The sequence below is a fragment of the Pinus tabuliformis genome, chromosome 5_2, assembly GCF_031772625.1.
Source record: "Pinus tabuliformis cultivar Carrire ecotype Pingquan chromosome 5_2, CPIR1, whole genome shotgun sequence".
NCBI lineage: Eukaryota > Viridiplantae > Streptophyta > Pinopsida > Pinales > Pinaceae > Pinus > Pinus tabuliformis.
Window position 1 is genome coordinate 656,433,291 of NC_142306.1, and position 6,114 is coordinate 656,439,404.

The 6,114-nt window shown below is 34.7% G+C and overlaps 1 pseudogene; it reads left to right on the plus strand.

Annotated features, from left to right (window-relative positions):
• Nucleotides 1–806: 806 nt before the first annotated feature.
• On the plus strand, nucleotides 807–1,538 carry LOC149160774 (abscisic acid receptor PYL12 pseudogene; annotated as a pseudogene).
• The last annotated feature ends 4,576 nt before the right edge of the window (nucleotides 1,539–6,114 follow it).

The window sequence follows — 6,114 nt, forward strand, 5'->3', positions numbered from 1 at the left end:
AATTAAAGATAAAAATAAACCAAAATTGAAGTTTTATCTAATAATAAATTAAAGAATTTGGTTTTTTATTAAAAAACTTAATATCTATTGGTTATTGTAGTTGCCATTAATAAATTATACATGAACTACTATTGGTTATAATGAACTACTTAATATCTATTTAATATCTATTGGTTATAATGAACTACTTAATATCTATTGGTTATAATGGTGGGAGATCTTACAATAATCATCTATCCAATAGATGCACTACTTAAACTTCCATGGAACTAACTATTCAAATGGAAAAATTAAAGATAAAAATAAACCATAGAAATAAAAATACTATAAGTAGGAGTACATTCATTCCCCACTCCACTTGTAATTATTATGCACTACTTAAACTTCCATGGAACTAACTATTCAAATGGAAAAATTAAAGATAAAAATAAACAATAAAAATAAAATTACTATAAGAGTACATTCATTCCCCACTCCACTGGTAATAACATCAATGGACTTGTAATTCCCCACTCCACTTGTAATTATTATGGTAACATCAATGGACTTGTAATAAATTTTATTATGGTAACATGAATGGATAATAGAGTAAATATGTAATAAATATTTCCTGTGAACCTTTTTTTTGGCGTCTTGTTCACGTGAACAACATAGGCGCTTCTCGCTTTGCGAACTTACCTTCTTTTGGATAAACATTAATTTGTAACCGCTCACGTTCCACATATATATAGACCTTCAGCGCTGCCCAGTACCCAGAAAGTCCGATTGCCCGTATTAGCATTGAACTGACCTCATATGTGCCAGCGAAAAGCAGTATTTTTGAGCAACGAAATCTCGAATTCGAGCATGTCTCCCTCCCACAGGGATCAAACGGGCTCGATATGGTCCACAGAGCCGGCGAACCCGGCATCCGAGATGCTGCAACGTCTACTGAAGGAGAAGGAATATGAGTACCTGAGGGACGTGGTGGAACGATATCACAAGCATTCCGTTAGCGACGGCCAGTTCTCTTCCGTGGTCGTGCGGTGGATTCGAGCAATGGCGGAGGACGTCTGGTCCGTGGTTCGGCGCTTCGATAAACCACAGACATACAAACATTTCATCCGTAGCTGCTCCATGCAGGGTGATGGCACCGCCGGGAGTACAAGAGAGCTTCGCGTGGTCTCCGGACTTCCAGCGAAGAGCAGCACTGAGCGGGTGGAGATTCTGGACGACGATCACCGCGTTCTGAGCTTCAGAGTCGTGGGAGGAGAGCACCGCCTGAAAAACTATCAGTCCTTCACGACAGTTCATGAAGTCCGCAACGTGGGCAAGAAGGACGAGACACTGGTGATTGAGTCGTACGTGGTGGACGTGCCAGAGCGGAATAGCCCAGTGATACGTGCCTCTTCGTGGACACCATTATTACATGCAATCTTCAGTGGCTGGCTCGCATCTGTGAGCGTTTGCCCACACGTCGCGAAGCGAAGTCTAAGGGATCGATAGAAGGACAGAAGTCTAAGGGATCGATGGAAGGACAGAAGTATGGCAAGGGCTAACCAGCCATACATTAGGTATTAAATGCTGGCCCATCTATGTATGTCGCGAGCACGTCATGGGGGGCGCGGATGGTGTTACATGCATTCCATAACATGTATCCAACATCACATCCGATATCTCCGACGTGTTTACCTAATTTTCCGATGACCGCCGAAACAGGCCCTATACCGTCCACATCTCAACTTGTCGCCATCGTCCTGTCCAGACTGTGCATGCAATTAAAGCATGGATGGACCAGCTACGATCTGAAATCTAAATTTTGAATTTTAAATCTGCTGCGCCACTGGCCTATCGTCCCCTAGCGTCTCTATTTGATATTTGAAATTTGAATTTGAGTTTTGTGCGCACCTACATGAATGCCCATGCCTGGGAGGTTGGCTTCCTAGTGTCTTTCTTCCTCTTTTGGGCTGGGTGCTGCTGGACGATGGCATTGCTTGGCTTGTGCAAATCCACATCTCATTGAAATTTTTAGCGAGATAGAATTGGCAAGCATCAACAAGAATGATCCTATCAAGGATGGAATCGCATGAGTGGTATTTTCCATTTGGCATGTTTCAAACTCACAAGAATCAAGCAATGAAAGAGAGTTTAAAGCTCTGTTTACTCTCCTTAATGTGCAATGAAAAAAAATTCAAAATTTCTTGACTTGCAGGTTTCAAAAGACTTATATCCCACTATCCACCGGATGAACGATCAAATCCAGGGGACAAACTTTGGCCCTTCTACAAATTGCTCATCAATTAAAACTGGTACCAAATCAGTTTTATTCATTTAAATTTTTAGAATTATATATTGCTGACTCTCTCTCATTTTCCTATAATAATCCTATTCACTAATATTTTGTTTTCCACTGAAATATTTTGATAGAGCAGCAAACACAATTAACAAGATATTTTGACAGAGCAGCAAACCCAATCGGCTGTGGATATGGGGCGCACATCATCCTACAGGGTCACATACATATTTTCCAAAGAGTTAAGTTCAGGCAATTGCGATAGAGCCAGATCTGTGCTCGTGAACCAATTCCGGTTCCCGAATAAAGTTAGCGAGTTAGAACCCACTCTGAAGTGAAGCATCAGTAACATATGGAACTAATTAGACAGCGTCTGAGAGGAAGCGAGGCAAAGGGAATAAATTATATTTTTGGTTATTAGACTAATTAATTAATGGATAAGGGGCTGGTCTACGAAACCTGAGATTCTGGTTTCAATCCGCAGTATGGTCATTTGTTCCAATTTCACCTTTCCTATCTTTTAATGGTTTCCAAACTTTTATCAACTGGTAATTCTTACAGTTCCAAATTTACCTTGGAACAACAGCTAATACAAAATATCATTCTGGGTAATCAGTTTCAAGACTTTTGAAACATTCGGATGATGAGAGCAGAGTCACATTCAAGGAACAAGAAGTTGAGATAAACCAACTATAATTAGTCTTTTATATTGTGAATTTTCTCCTCATATTTGGTCACATTGTCTTTACTTGAGTAAATGGTGAAGCGCAAATTTCCAATTAGTATTTTTTTTAATTAGATTAAATAGCTTTTTTATGGTGAAATTTCTCTTTTCTCCTGATATGTAGTTACATTATTTTTACTTGACTAGATGGTGAACGAAATTTAGTTATATAGTTATTTTTATTTTGTATATATAATTAGTTTTCTTATAAACTAGTGAAAAAAATTTGCTATTCCAATATTTAGTTACATTATTTTTACTTGAGTAAATGTTACATTATTTTTACTTGAGTAGATGGTGAACGACATATTGAAATTTAGTTATATAATTATTTTTGTTTTAAGATTTCACTACACCGTGTATATATAATTAGTTTTCTGATACACTAGTTAAAAAAGAATTTTCTACTTGAATATTTAGTTTCATTATTTTTACTTGAGTAGATGGTGAACCACATATTGAAATTTTTTTTGTTTTAAGATTTTATTACACTGTATACATAATTAGTTTTCTTATAAACTAGTTAGAAAAGAATTTGCTACTCTACGAATGATCTATGGAAGAGAATGCGACTAAACTTTTTAGAAATATAATGGGCTACCTTAACCTCTACTCTTGTTTAGCTAGTTCATTCTTTTTATAGCTTTGACAATCCTTGGTTGATCGACTGATGGATATAGTGTGCATCTTGGTTTTTGAGGTAAAGAATGTATTTCATTTTCAACTAAGATAGTGATATGAGCGCAATACACCTAACACGTTTATTTTTCAACTAAAATAGTGAGTATATTTTTAGGTGAAAAAATATTATGAACATTTGTAAAAATAAATATTTGAAATAGATAATGTCAACATTATGTGTATCCTCTTTAATGACATGCAAAGAGTAAGGTTATTGATTTTTCTCAATAATTTTTATGTGCAAAATAATTACATTCAACAATATTGGTATTCATGGTGAGAGTCAATGTTTTTTTAATTACATTCTTTGTAAGACTCAAGTAATGAGAATCATCAACACTTTGATTGGGGTTTTTTAGTGCCATAGAAAGGTTATTTCTTTTTCACAATAGCTTTTATGTGCAAAATAATTACTTTCAACAATATTGGCATTCATGGTGAGATTCAATGTTTCTTTAATTACATTCTATGTATGACTCAAATAGTGAGAAGCATCAACATTTTAATTAGGATTATTTGACATTGTTTTCTATTTCAACAAAGATTGAAACACATTAAGAATATAGTCAAATAATTTCACAAATTCTGAATTTAAATGATATTTACAAATTTTAACCACTTAAAATTTCAACTATAGGTAACAAAAGTTACTTATAATATTATGTCTCCTAAATCCAACTCTTTATAAAAAAGTTAGGATTGCTTTCTTTCATGTGAATGGGTTTTAAAACATGGAAATGAACTTTGTCAACACACATGTTAAAAGTATTCACTCATTCAAAAAAAATCCGCAAACATCTATTAATAGGTTTGAAATCATATTAGCACACTAAAATTGAGATTATAGACATTGAATCTTGATTTAGAGAAGTATTAACTATTATTTTTCTTAAAATATCGATAAAGTGAAATTTGTTAAGGGGAAATATTAAATTAAATTAAATGCTAAAATTGTAATTATATGTAATTATAAACATTGTAAGGAGCTCCAATGTTGCATCAATTAACATAGATTTTACATGGATTGTATAAAAGACAAAGGCATGACAAAGTAATAAACAAATACATGTGAAACCCCATTAATATTGCTTGGAAGTGAAATGTTGTGGAAAATTTGAAGTTCCTTGTAGGTGTTCCAAAGAAATAAGATTCAACACTAGGGTTGAAATATCTATGGTGCATATATGTAGCCCCTTGTCAGATGGAAATTTTAGAACTCCAAAAATTCTACACCACATTAGGGTTTACATCTTCAAACCCCAAATTTTCTTCTGAGTGTAGATACAAATTTATACATGTGAATCAAAGGATAAATGACACTTTTGTTCTAGGAAACAAAGATCTTCTAATAGCGAAAACTTCTAACATCCCAAGAATTTTAGTGAGAGACATTATTGTAGTAAGTAGCTACTCAATCTTTGATATAAATACTAGCTATATGTGTACAAATGCTAACTTGAAACTATGAAATGATGAGTATTTAATAACGCTTGATGAAAATTCTAAAGGCGTTAGAATCAAAGATTCTAAAAAGAAATAAGAAAGACTAGGAAAGTCCCCAAGAGCCTATCTATAGACATAATAAGAACAAAATAATTGAAGCACACTTACATATTTTTAATAGCAAAGGTATTAATCAAATGCTGCCATAAACTGTGGGTCGATTCTATGATTGCACTTTCAGGTGGTCAGACAATTGCCTTTGGTCAAGCATCTATTGCATCTACACCAGCTACATCGTCTTCCATTCCTTTTGGTAATAAACCACCTGGATTTGGTGGTAGCACATTTGCATCTTCACCAGGTTTCTGTGTTTTGTTTTTCTAGTTGAATTTCCAACAGATATTTTTGTTATCAAGAAACCCAGAGCAAGAGATGATGGACAGAGTTTGAGGCCATTCTTGTGATATCGCAGCGTTAACCATATGTTGTCTCAATTATTGGTATTAGTTTAACGTTGTCTCTAGTCATTGATATTTACGCTGTCTCCATTCATTAATATACCATTGTTTTCTATTTGTTTCCATTGTATAACATTGCACTTCTTTTAACGATGTCCTTTCACTCATACCTCCATATGCATTAACCATATGCTGTCCATATACCACCGTTGTCCATTTAAGTAACGTTGTCTCATGTGACTCTAAGTAAAGGTTCTCTCACATTATGGTGTGTTTTTAATTATGGTTGCTCCCATATGCCATTAACCAGGAGAAACAAAAAGGATTCCTTATTTCTAGTTGGCAGCTTGAGCTTGGAAACAAGAGCTTACTTAATTTAGGCTATACGGTTGATGAACTTTTCTAACAGAGCCTACACAAATTTTGGAGCTCTACAAGTCAGATTTCTGGTTTGGTACGAAAGTAGGAAACGTGGTCATTTATTGATTTGATTGTTTGAATAATGGAGAAAATTCATGGATTATTGGAGTTTTTAA